Source organism: Dermacentor albipictus, chromosome 6 (assembly GCF_038994185.2).
Source record: "Dermacentor albipictus isolate Rhodes 1998 colony chromosome 6, USDA_Dalb.pri_finalv2, whole genome shotgun sequence".
NCBI classification, from domain to species: Eukaryota; Metazoa; Arthropoda; class Arachnida; order Ixodida; family Ixodidae; genus Dermacentor; species Dermacentor albipictus.
Genome location: NC_091826.1, coordinates 97697654 through 97710482, shown reverse-complemented (window position 1 = coordinate 97710482; position 12829 = coordinate 97697654). Strand labels below are relative to the sequence as shown.

The following is a 12829-nucleotide window of genomic DNA, read 5'->3' as shown; positions in this document are numbered from 1 at the left end:
TTATGTAGCGCATCTGTTGAAATATGGCGTTGATTGCTTGCGCAAATTGACGTATAGATGATTGCGTAGCTTGTACACTGCTCCCTGTTGTAAGTCTTGTCTGGTGACGAGTGCAGTGTGCCAGTCGTCTCAAAAGTATCTTCAGAGGCTACTGCGACGTCATTCAGCATGCACGCTTATGTCATTTGACGGTGTACGATGTTGATCGGCTCGCGTCAAGTTTATTAAGGTGCAGCAGCTTGTTGAGCTGTAGTACGTAGTAGAAAGCCTAAGAGTCGCGCAGCACCTTGACCTCTATATGTACGTTCCTGAAAATTGTCTTCGCTTTGATAGTTACGTCCGTTGGTGCTGGTACTCGTACTCTGGTTTCGTCTTGGCAGTAAGCGAATTGGCTTCGTTGCACGAGAACAACTGACTGTTGCGGTATTTCCTCGATTTGTTTTGCTGATAAAGACTTTTGTGTCAATTGATGTTTCGAACTCCTGGTAATCGAGCGCTGGAAGATGTCGCAGCGGATGCGGCTCGATCATGTTTCCTCAAAGAAAGCTCGTCTATCTGCGATGCCGTGGCGTCATGCACAATCGTGTAAAGCATGCGCTGCGCCGTAAGTAGGGTGACGTGAAAGCGCGTTGCCGCCCGCGCTTTCTAGACGAGCGATGGAGTTCGTCAGAAGCTTCAACGACGACATCAGCGCTGCATCTTGCTCAAGTATATATTGTTGACGGATGTGCGAAGGTCACAACTGGTTTAACGTTTGGTATCGCAGGAACGAATAGGCGTGCGGATCGGTCAGTGCGCAGTGGCTTTTCTTTTATTGGGAATGTCAAATTCATGCTCAGCGTACGATTGCGCGTACTTTTCGTGGGAAAGTGGAAAGTCATGGCAAGAAAAATTCGCAGAGAATGTGCTAATATGGGGCGTTGTTTCGGAATGATGATGCTCGCTACGTGGGAACTGTGTGAGCGTGGCGAGTCAGTTGAAATGTCTTCAGCTTCGTGATAATGGAGCGGTCGTTAACTTTAAACTGGCTGATCATTTCGTCTTTGATTTTATTCCATGATTCTTAGTTTTCAAATGTGTGCATGAGGTAGAAGCAAAATGCCTCACCTGCGATGTAATCGCTGAAAATTGCGACCATATCCCATTGGGACCATGATGCAGCGGAATTGTGGAACTCAGAAGCGAAACCAATCTTCCACGGGACCATCGTCCGCTGATCCGGTGTACTTGGGTATGCTCAAGGCTTGTGGTGAAGCAGTGATGAAGCTGGTCGGTGTCGGGGGTAGATCTCTGCTTTTCAGGTTCAGAGTTGAATACTTGCGTGTTGATGTGCGGCGGATAAGGGGGCTGCTAAATCTTTATCCTGTCGAATTGCGAGACGCGAGCAGGAGTTTGCTGATGGAGACTAACATGGTCACCCGAACACTCCCTTTTACTTCTTGTCTGCTTCTTTCTCCACTGTTCCTTCTACGGTTCATTACACACGCGCGCGCGCGCGCACTCACACAAATATGTATAGAGGATGAGCAAAACGAGAACAAGGTGAAAGCAGGAGCCAATGTTTCCACAGATGGAATTGTCTTCTTCGAGGCGACATATGCTTTCCTCGCCACATTATATAAAGGTGGTGTTCTTCTAAAGGGCAGAGGGTGTAAGGCTGGTCGTGCGACAAAGAGCGAAGGTGTGTCAGCGTGTCGAATTGAGAATAAAGGAGCGCTGTTCACAAGGCCAGTGACCCGGCCGAATGTCAAGCACGTGTCAACGCCCGCGTATTAGCCAGCTTGTCAACGGCGTCTGACACGACTCCTGGAAAAAGAAAGCAAAAAAATGAAACAAGGATGAGAAAAAAGCTAAGAAACCAAACTAAGTGTTGTTGTCTATAGCTTGAAATTTTGTACGGCGCATAGATTCTAAATGTTCCTTTGAAACGTTTATGCCTGTTGGTTGCAATGTCTTGATTATGGATAAGGTATGATTCCTCTATTTTCTTTCTGGTTCAAAACGAAAATTGGTAAGCTCTACAGTTAAGTTCATCAAAGTTATGACCTGGTTAGTTGAAATGTTCGGCAACGGCTTTCGGAAGCTTTTTAGCTGCGTCCACGTGATGTCCGTTTAATCTTACTTTGATTGAATGTCCTGTTTCACCGATGTATTGTTTCTTACAAAAGGAACATTCAAGACTATAAATCACATCCGAACCTGTACAAGTGAAGGTAATTTTGACTTCGTGTGTGTAACTATTTGCGGTGCTTTTAATTTTAGTATCACATTTATAGTACCTACGGGTTTTGCACCTGGGGCAACAACATGCTTTTTTAACGGGGGAATGCTGTTGGCTAATTTTGCGTGCGACTACATGTCTTTAATGTTCCTGTTGCGGCAGTAGATAACCCTAGGTAACCTATCCGTGGGGGGTGTATGCCTGAATGGTGTTTTCTCTGGATTTCTACTGACGGAAGATAAAGGAACAACATGAGCACCCTCTGGTTTCCTTGTCACACGTAGCACTAATTGGAGACAGTCACTACAAGTACATGCACGAATACTTCCCACCAGGCCAATGCTCTCCACACATTAGCTTTAAGAGCGGCGCCACAACACACACCATCCGAGACCTCATTGCTGCAGCACCACAGCACATCTCACATTTCGTCATTTACTGCGAGACTAATGGCCTACGACACCGGTGACTACACAGTTGAGGCCATGAAAACGCTCATAAACGATTTGCTCACCAAAAGACCAAAAGCAGCAATCAGCCTGACAACAGTACTTCCCAGGATAGCGAACAAACACAGGCCACTTATTCATCAATCCGCGACGCTCCTAGCTCACGCACTAGGGCCGCCTAAGCACAATGTTTTTGTTCTTGACATTGGAAACCAAGACGAAAACATCGATTTCATCCACCACGCTGAAATACACTAGGACCCCGACATTCTGCTCGGCCGGGACGGACTGCACCCCATTTTTTTTGGCGTCATGGTAATGGCTAACAACATCAAGTACAGGCTCAGGAACTCTTTTAAATCGACGCAACCAACAACACCAATAAATCCTTCGTCCCAGTTAGCTTCAACACAGAAACATACGACTGAAATTTTCAACAGCAGCTCGCATGCACGTTCCACCAAAGCTATAGCCTAAGAAGCATCTACACAGACGGTGGACACAGAACCAACACCGCCCTTACAGTACCCGGTCATATTGAAGGCTACAAGCACCCTCGAATCCTTCAGGCAAACAGCTACATACAGTAATGCGCAGATCGGTACGCAGACAGATACACAGACAAACATCGATACAGGCCTCGATAAGAAAATTAAGCGTAAAAAGACACCACCTGAAGATTTTTCGCCCTGGAGGTCTGCCCGAACCAAACAGAAATGATTACCACGCACTAGGGATAGCACACGCAACAACAAATCTCGCCCTTCCCTCCAATCTCGCAAACTTGCCACCAAACAAACAAATTACATATTTCACCTAAAAACTTAAACAGAGAAAAATCCCAAAAGATATCAGAAATAAGGATAGATGCGCCCTTGGTTCTTTTCCCTCCAGGCTATTATTAAAGTGCAATGCTCTCCTAGAAAATTCATTGCTCTCTCTTGTTATTATTGAAGAACACTGCAAGGAACATATGATAATTGCTGATCAACTCGACAGCATAAAGTTATCTGAAGCGGAAAGAAGAGAACTTAGCGAATTCTTCTAAAGAAGGGAGGAAAAAGTACTAGATAATTACTAGCGCAAAGTTTTACAGATGCAGATCCTCCCAAAGAAACCAATGCAACCCCGGCAGCACGTAGCTCCACCAATAGTCATACAGGCGAGCATCCAGAGCACTGCAGCAATGTAGTCGATATATCCCAGACTATAAACCCCGAGGAAGTTGATTTCCTGAAACGTGGTGTAATGTTCTGTCCAATGAACAACGCTGTAAACGAATTCGAACTCCACAAAGATATAACAGTTTTCAAGACGCATGCGCATCAAGAAGTTCTTTTTCGATATACCACATGTAGGAAAGCAAGATAGCGACCCTCTTAGGCCACCTTGCACGTGCAAACCGGAAACTGAACAGTGCCCAGACGTGGGTATATACATAAAGGTGATATCAAAGAAAATTCTAGAGTGAGCGCGGCATTGCCGGAAACATGAACATTTGACCCCCGCCCAACACGAAATTCTTCATGTACATGCGTAAAGGAATTATATTGTAATATAACCAGCAGACAAAGGTGGCAGTATCGTAATCTGGCCTATAGAAAAATGCAATAATGAGGCCTCTAGACAACTGACCAACCACACCCATTACAAAACTATTACAAGCTCGACAGTAACCCAAATTTAGATTACAGTCATACTGTGATAAGCACAATAGCGGAGCTCCTGTCCAGGGAACTAATCACGCAATCTGAATATCGCTTCATGATGCCCAAGAACAAAAAAGCAGGCCGCTTTTTTTCTTCTAAAATACATAAAGTTTCGGTCGAAGAAATATAAACAGCAGAAATCCCATTTCGGCCTATTCCCTACTAGAAAATCATATTTGTTTTCAAACTGGTTTCATCAAATAGGGTTATGGAACGGGAACCCGTTTGATCCTGTTCAGTCCTGACCTGTTTAAATCCTGTTTATTCCTGCTTAAACCTGACCCGTTTAAATCCTGTTTAAACCTGACCCGTTTAAATCCTGTTTGATCCTGACCCGTTTAAATCCTGTTTGATCCTGACCCGTTTAATCCCGTCCTATCTAACCCAGACCTGTTTGCCCCTGTTCAGACCTATATTTTGCTGCATTCATACCTGTTTTTTTCAGAATGGATTGATGTTGCTTAATTTAATTTACTCTTAAACCTATTTTGTACATTTGTGTATTTGCGATCAGCATTGAAGAGAAGTAGATCTGCATTATGTTTGCAACAAGAATGCCACTTTCACATGTAGGTTTGCCTGGTACATTGCTTGATACGAAGATGAACACAATTTTCGGCATAAATTGATTAGCACTACCAACACTGATGTGATACATCATGAACAAGTTTTGTATGACCCACGAGTACGTTCTCTATGTATGACCTACAAGAAAATGCACCCTGAAGAAGACTGTACCTCATTTTCATATTTACTACAAGTATGCAAATGTAATTCTTGCAGATTTAGTATTTGTTCGATTGCATGTACTCGTTTTTATGCAGTGCTTTTTGTTGTAATGGTTTGTTCACAAATCCACAGTAAAGCGTAAGTTTGGGGTGAAAAATGTCAGGCAAAGTATTGGCATGTACTTGTAAGTGAAAAAGACAAGTATACTTTACGTAGGTATCTCTGTACACCAACTTGAGCTTTCATTAAGCCTGAAGTCATCCGGCTTTAAAAAAAGCATGTCATAAATGTCCCAAGCACTGTTTATTGGAACTTCTAAATGTATTTCGATGCATCCAGTCTGCCGAGAGAAGACCGCTGCAGTGGGTTGCTTGGGTGAGAGCGAGCAGGGCACCTGAAAAAGTAAAGCCAATAATTTATCTTGACTCATGCAACAGGTTGGCACATAGGCAAATTCGCCTATGTTCCCACAGATAAGAAAGGTTCAGAATTCTGGTCATAGGAGATACTGAATAAATCTTATTGAAAAATATGTGGTTTCATGCAATGCCTATGTTTCAAGGGAACATGGATTACTGTGGGAGAATAAGCTGTCATAATTAGCAGGCGATTGAAGCAAGTGTTATAGAAAAAAGATGGACACATCGTTTCATTAGCAATAATTACTAGTATTGAAGCAACAGAATAAAAACATGAAATACCCTTAAAAACAACACCGACAGGTTGAGATAATAAATTATTCAGAAACTAAACCCTTCTGCCAGTAAAATACCGTAGTGTACTGGCTTTGACATTGCGCTGCTCAGGCAGAGGGCATGGGATTGAATCCTGGCCACAATGGCTGCATTTAGATGGCAGGGAAATGCCAAAACCCCTATGTAAGGTCTATTGGGTACACGTTAAAGGAGACTAGGGATCCCGCCAACTTGAAGGTATAAAAACCGGGGTAAATTTCGAGATAAGCAAACTCACAAAAGTAGAAGGCCCTGGCCATGCGAAGACCATATAAAGCCTTTTAAGGTAGGTGCCAGCAGCCGCAAAATTTCTTGCAAAAGCGAAATATAGCAGAAGCGGTATTTTTCCGTAGATCACTTTTGCAAGTTATTTTACAGCTTGACACCCGACATGTTGGTCATCTACGGGCAACAGCAATTCTTGCACAGATCATAGCAAACACTGTTGCACCTAGGTATACATAGACACATAGGTATAGGTACAGTCACCGACAGATTTTCCGGACTCCGAAAATTCGGACTTTATTACTCGGTCTGCTACACGGCAGCGCCATTCTCCCCATGGACCATAATGTATAACAACTTCCGAAAGTTCGGACGCCTTGCAACCTCTCGTCTGATTTTTCGGACACTCCTTGAGCCAACTTGATCGAGAGCACCATGCACCGACTCTGACCGTTGCATGGTTCTACTTGCTGAACGACATTTTTGTTTTGAACGGAGCCTCCTTGCTGCCCCACGAAGTGGCGCTACTGCAAATCCCTGCTCATCATCATCGTCTCTGCCTGGTTTGTAGCTACAGCAGTTCCGGTCTCAGCTTAGTATGCCATGTCAAGACAATCCAGCAGCTGATTTGTTTGTTTCTTCGTGCATGACGCTGCGAGTAGGCCAGGTTTTTTGTTTGTGCAACTGATGTCGGCATGACGATGTTTGATGAAGCAAGATGGGCCAATTCATTCCACTAATATCTAGAATAGCTACATGTAAGCACCGCCTACCTTTCCACAACATTTGCAAAGCGAAAAACCTCATTCTGAAAAGTCTGCACATGAAGACATCGGTAGCACCTTCAGCGTGGGGCCTCAAGATAATTCGGCAAGCCAAGAAATTAGTGACAGCACGAGTGCAAGCATGCCAACAGGAAATCAGTGGCTGAATAATGCAACTTTACCAATTGGTAGACAGTGCATTTTAGCAAAGCCCTAACTACAGCAGATCATTGTTCAGGAGTTCCCGAATGCACAACTCTATGCCATTTTCACACCGACTCTAGGGAAGCACCTCTGCACAGTTGCAAGAAAAAAAGCTAGATGCCCCAAGAGAAATGAGCCCACTCAAGCCATGGAAGTTGTGTTTACCTTGTCTTCCTACAACTACTCAATACCTAGGACTGCTGTTTTGCACAAGGGAACAAACGTCCACATTGGTGCCTCGCCCAACATAAGTGGTCTGCGCTGTAGAAGGTGCCATCAGTCAGCCCACAGATGAGGCCCACACCAGTGCTGTCAGTGTGCTGTACTAATTGCATAAGGACAGCCTACAAGCTTGTCTGCCTTAGTGTGATCGCACCAATGAACGAAAACTAACGAATCAAGTTTGTTTCGTGCCGAGAACAGTTGCCTCATGCTGGCTTGGTTTGTTGTGTAGGCATGTAAATAATGAAAAGGCCTGCATCACTATCTCTGAAAAAAAAAATCATGTAACAAAGCTCGTACAGTACACAGGTGCAGTGTCTATCACATACCATTTCGTGCAGTAGAGGCTACATCGGATAAGCCGGCCAATGTATAAATGACTGGCAGCGTGACCAAGCAAACTTGATGCATGGGTCAGTTAGCAGTGGTAGTGCACTGCTCTCGGCGCACATGCACCTATGTTTGAAAGCTGCTTGATCGTGACAAAATATAAAGACAAAAGCGCTGAAGAGATATCTGAGGCTTTTCTTGTATGTATGACGAGGAACCTAGCGCTAGCTCCCCATGCAGAGATTTACTAGACAGTGAGACTGCTTCTTATCATTCTAAAACAAGTGTCACGCTCACCATGTGATGCGTCCTTTTCGTTTCTGTGCGAACAGCATGTATTCAGATCTATTCTCCCCTTTCACCTTTTGCACAATATCACTGTGCGAGCGATAATACTGAACTGTTAGTAGCACTCTGTCCTGTAGCCTCCTTTCTTTCCTTGTGAATTGTGTGCTAAATAAGGCTTTTTTTGGTGAAAGAGTGCTAGTTTAACGCATAAACTAGCGCCATGGCACTTTGCAATAAAGGACTGTTATAATTCTCTAAAAATATGTCCATGCAGAACAGTGTCAAAAGAACACCTTAAAGAAAGAACATGAGTGTATCTATCATAAAGACCAATCCTTGTCTTTTTTCCTTAACATAATTTTCAATACCGATATTGAAGTACAAGCTCACCATATTATATCACCTTGTCAATGAAGCAAGGCACAATGGTGCCCAACTGTCGCGGGACCAACTTGGGTGTGGAGATCAGCGCAGATCAGCAACATAGCATGGTCTGCTTACACTTCTTCTCCAGGTCCAGCCATACCTACAGCAGCTATAAAACAAGTGAGCTTAGAATCACAAGCGAAACAATAAAAAAAGTGACACTGAACAAAGCAACTTTCGTTAAGCATAAATAGGATCGAAATGCTGACATTATGCCCATAAGTAACTTCACTTTGAGCAACAAAGCATCCACTTTAAGAAAGATTATATGTATCAGCAATCTATGTGAGAAAGATTAATCGAACGCCCTCTATTTGCCATACCCCTCCCCTCATGCATGGATGTCTCCCTGACTGAGTGAGCTGATCCCAGGTATAGTGTAATTAAAGGTTGTCACTTGGTGGGCCAATCCCGATACCATTGCATGACTTGTACAATAATTTTAATGTGTTGTAATGCTGGCCATCCTGCAGGCACTGCAACATTATAGCACCCATAAGGCTAATATTACCTGATAAGGTTAACTAACAGGTGTCCCCTGAAGCATAACTCGGCATGTATACTCGGAGGCCATTATTATAAGAGAAGCAATGGCAGAGGTGAAGCTTTATCCTGTGCCATATGCGAAATGGCCGAGCACGCCCAGCTTCTGGTTACATTCTCACTTGTGACCACTGCAACAGGCTGACTGACATGCGTAACCAGCAGTTTGTAGGACCACATTTTTATAACCTGCCATTTGTTTTACAGCTGAAGAGATCAGCCTCAAGCTCCATGATGCGCTGCACTCAAGAAGCATTATAAACTGGCAACATTTAAATGCTATGCTGCATGGTTTGTTGCATGCTATAGGAATTTACCTATTTATTATACACATAGCTCATAGGCTCCAGTTGGAGTATTGCATGAGGTGGCAAGAAAACAAATTCCGAACTAACAAGGAGAACATTCAACAAAACAAGTCAGACCAAAGAAGAAAAAATAACATACTCTCATAATGGGACTATGTATCTGGCAGCTAGCTTCTAAAAAAGACAATTAGGAATGTTTTACTACTGGTAGCGCTTTAGGGGATGGAATGTAGAATTCCAAGCTTCATACACTTTTAAGCCACCTTTCGTGGCTTTTTGTTTTGAACTCCTATTCTCTGTACTATTATAGAAATTAATACCCCCTCCAAAATAAAACAGAAAAACATGTAGTGCACAGTAATGTAACACAATAATGTAATGCACAACAGTGAATACTTAGAAAAATGTAATTAAGAACATGGAGTCTATGTGGGCACAGATGTTAGCAGTCTACATGAAAGCATATTAATAAAGGTGGGCAAAGCATTTATGCTTTTGTCGGGCAACCTGCAGCAAGACATACAGGTAAAAGGATATGCATGCCTCACAACACAGTCCCTAAAAATATCTGTCGCAATACAGTGAGTAGGTATATCATGCATATCTACAATAGCTCCTAATTATATTTCACTCAGAGGGGGCTACCTATGTAACTTGATCAAACTGAAGGTGGGCCAAATTCTAAATATACGATTCAAGTAGACAGAAAATGGACGTTATGAAAATGCATCTACAGCAAAAGTGTTGTACATTATTGTTGTACATTATGTCATACCTGCCAACCTGTGAACATAATATTTTGTAAAAATGCTGCAGACACTAAATTCTTTGTTGGGGACATAGCACACATTATTTTAAAGCTTGCTCTCAGCACCCCCATTGTTGCATACACACACACATTATTCATAAAGGGAAAATCGCACATCTACCCGCTCGTAGCAATTGCTACAAAAGAAACCCGTACGGATTCCTCGAAAGGAAAGCCTTACAGTTGAAAAAAAGAAACCGTCCAGGTCTGGGACTCAAACCCGGGACCCCCGCCTTTTCGGGACAGCCGCTTTACCATCTAAGATAACCAGGCGGCTAGCAGGTGGCCGGGCCAAGTCGAATTTGTCGACAACATGAAGCAAAGGCAAGGGTCTGACGTAATAGTTCTGCGGAAACGCGCAAGGTGTAGAGAAGTAATTAATAAAGGAGAAAAAAATATTACGTCAAACCCTTGCTTTTGCTTCGCGTTGTCAAGTAATTCGACTTCGCCCTGCCATGTGCTAGCCAGCTGGTTATCTCAGATGGTAGAGTGGCTGCCGCGGAAAGGCGGCAGTCCCGGGTTCGAGTCCCGGACCATGACGAATTTTTCTTCAACTGTGCGGCTTTCCTTTTGAGGAACACATACAGGTTTCCTTTGTAGCAAATGGTACGAGCGGGTGGATGTCTGATTTTCCCTTTATTAATTACTTCTCTCCACCTCGTGTGTTTGCGCAGAACTATTACGTCACACACACATTATCAACCATTATTTAACTTGTCGTGCAGCACGAAAAGCAGCAGCGAACTTGAAACCAGTAACTGATAATTTTTTTTTAGATTACAGAGCTTTACGCTGCTTCAGGAATTTATCTGACTAAACTTCCTAAAAGCAAGTGCCCCTCTGATGTTCTCGTTAGAGATATTGCATCGCTAATAATAAAGCAGTATAAGCACCATTACAATTAATTTTTTAGATGCATTTTAACAATGTCATGCCATCAATCTCTCAACAGCTTTAAAACATCTTAACCAACACAACTTCATTGCCTTTCTAAAATGACATTCATAAAATTGTAAAATGAGCCCACATTTGTAAACCCACGAAAAATTCAGGAGAGTTTGCAAACATGGATGATACCAACAAAATCTGCAGCTCGTTGAAGTGGCAGCAACTTCTTTGTACACACCTTGTCACAGCATGCACATCAGGTACTTTTCCGTGCTGTTGAGGCTGCAGAAGTGCCGCAGGTGCATATGTGGAGGTGCCTCTGGTTCACAAAATCTTGCCATCCCTAAACAATAATAAATACTTATTAATTGTAATCCCTGCTGAAACTGCAAACTTGTTATATAAAAAGATCACGTCATATTTTGAAAAAAGTCTCATACAACCAGTTACATGAAGCTGCAACTGGTTGTGCAAATATCTGATTGTAACATCACAGGCGGTTAAATAACACGTAAATCGAACTGTAGAGAACATGAATCTACTATGAAAAGGTTCACACAAAGGACAGCTGTATAACGTGAAATGTGAATTGTACTAACAAAAAATTCCTTAGGACATGAAAAGCGTTCCAAAACCTAACTTGTCTATGCGGCGCAACAAAGCACTGCTCCCAAAGGACGATGCGCTTAAAATTACAACAGACCACCTCATTTCTGGAGAGACAATACAGAAAAGAGAAAGATTTTTCGATTAAAAAGAAACATTTTTCGATTAAAAAGAAACATTGCTTATGTAATTTCGGCTTCTCTGCTAGATCGGAATCCTTTACAAGTACACGAAAACACACAGGACACTAATACACGTCATCTGACGACACTCTATAAACAGAAGAATTTCCATACAAGCTAAAAATCTGGCCATGCGTCGACGAAGAAATCGGGTGCTATCTCGCGCAGCTGTTAGCTGTGACGACGACACATCGACGTACTACTTCTAGAAATGCCTATACCATTTCTTAATGAAAAATTATGTACACAAACAGTAACTTTCTTTGCTTGAATTTTTGTGCCCATTTAGATCAAAGAACCACCCGCGCTAGCGTGCTTCGTTGGTGAAAGTAAATAAACCACAGATAGAGCTGTTGGTAACATGAATACGTTTTAGGGCAATTTCCATGGAAGTTTTTGCTAAATGTGCACTGCGACATGAAGAACAACCATTTGAAAAGCACATTTATAATTCTTGCTGCTTTACAAATCCGGATCCGGTTGTTGTACGGATCTTGCGATACGTACAACAACGCACACTTCACGAACCATAGACAGGAAGAATGCGCGCAAGCGCCGGACTTACCTTTCTAGGCGTACTCGGAAAACGCTGCTTTTAGTGTCGCAGGTGCCGTGGCATCGACTGCACCAACGGTCCTTCCGGCGCACACACTGTTGAATTGCGGATCAACTACAGGACGTAAGAGCACAACTTTCACCAAATTCTTCCGTACAGCGCGATACGATGCGACAGTGCCAGAGGAGGAGATCCTGTTCATGATCAAGGAACAAAGGAAGCGCGAAGGGTCATATCTTCGACATCGGCGCACCACACGAAGGATACTGCGGGCTACATTACGCGGTCCCAGGGGTTTTGTGATTCTCAATGCATACAAAATGCACCACAATTTCTCTCGGCACAGCTTACACACGATTCAACAACTACATCGGACGGCGTCAATGCAGCAAGCACTCACATGTGTCGACAACTGAGGACGGCAAAATAATATCACCTGTAACTTTACCGGCGCTACCTGTGCTGCCATCTGTAGGCCGCCACCGAAAGCGACCGTGCTTTCGGTGATCTCATGGATGGTGACGGCGTTGTATTTCGATGTTATGCGAGTCGTACAGCGTCTTGTACGACGTGTTTCAGCAACGTTGCTTTTAATAGAGAGGACAGCAATCTGCGTATACGCCGTATAGACGTCTCA

General features: G+C 43.2%; 1 protein-coding gene and 1 long non-coding RNA gene across 5 annotated transcripts in view; one reads left to right on the top strand and one right to left on the bottom strand.

Annotated features, from left to right (window-relative positions):
* Window positions 1-12829, top strand: part of LOC139061298 (calcium-activated chloride channel regulator 1-like) — a 240171-nt gene that overhangs the window by 74414 nt on the left and 152928 nt on the right. The gene's annotated exons all lie outside the window — the stretch shown is intronic.
* Window positions 8282-12561, bottom strand: LOC135907507 (uncharacterized). The gene is made up of 3 exons (XR_010566029.2): window positions 12202-12561; window positions 11087-11191; window positions 8282-8410 (listed from the first exon to the last, which is right to left on the bottom strand). It is a non-coding gene; the product is annotated as an uncharacterized lncRNA (long non-coding RNA).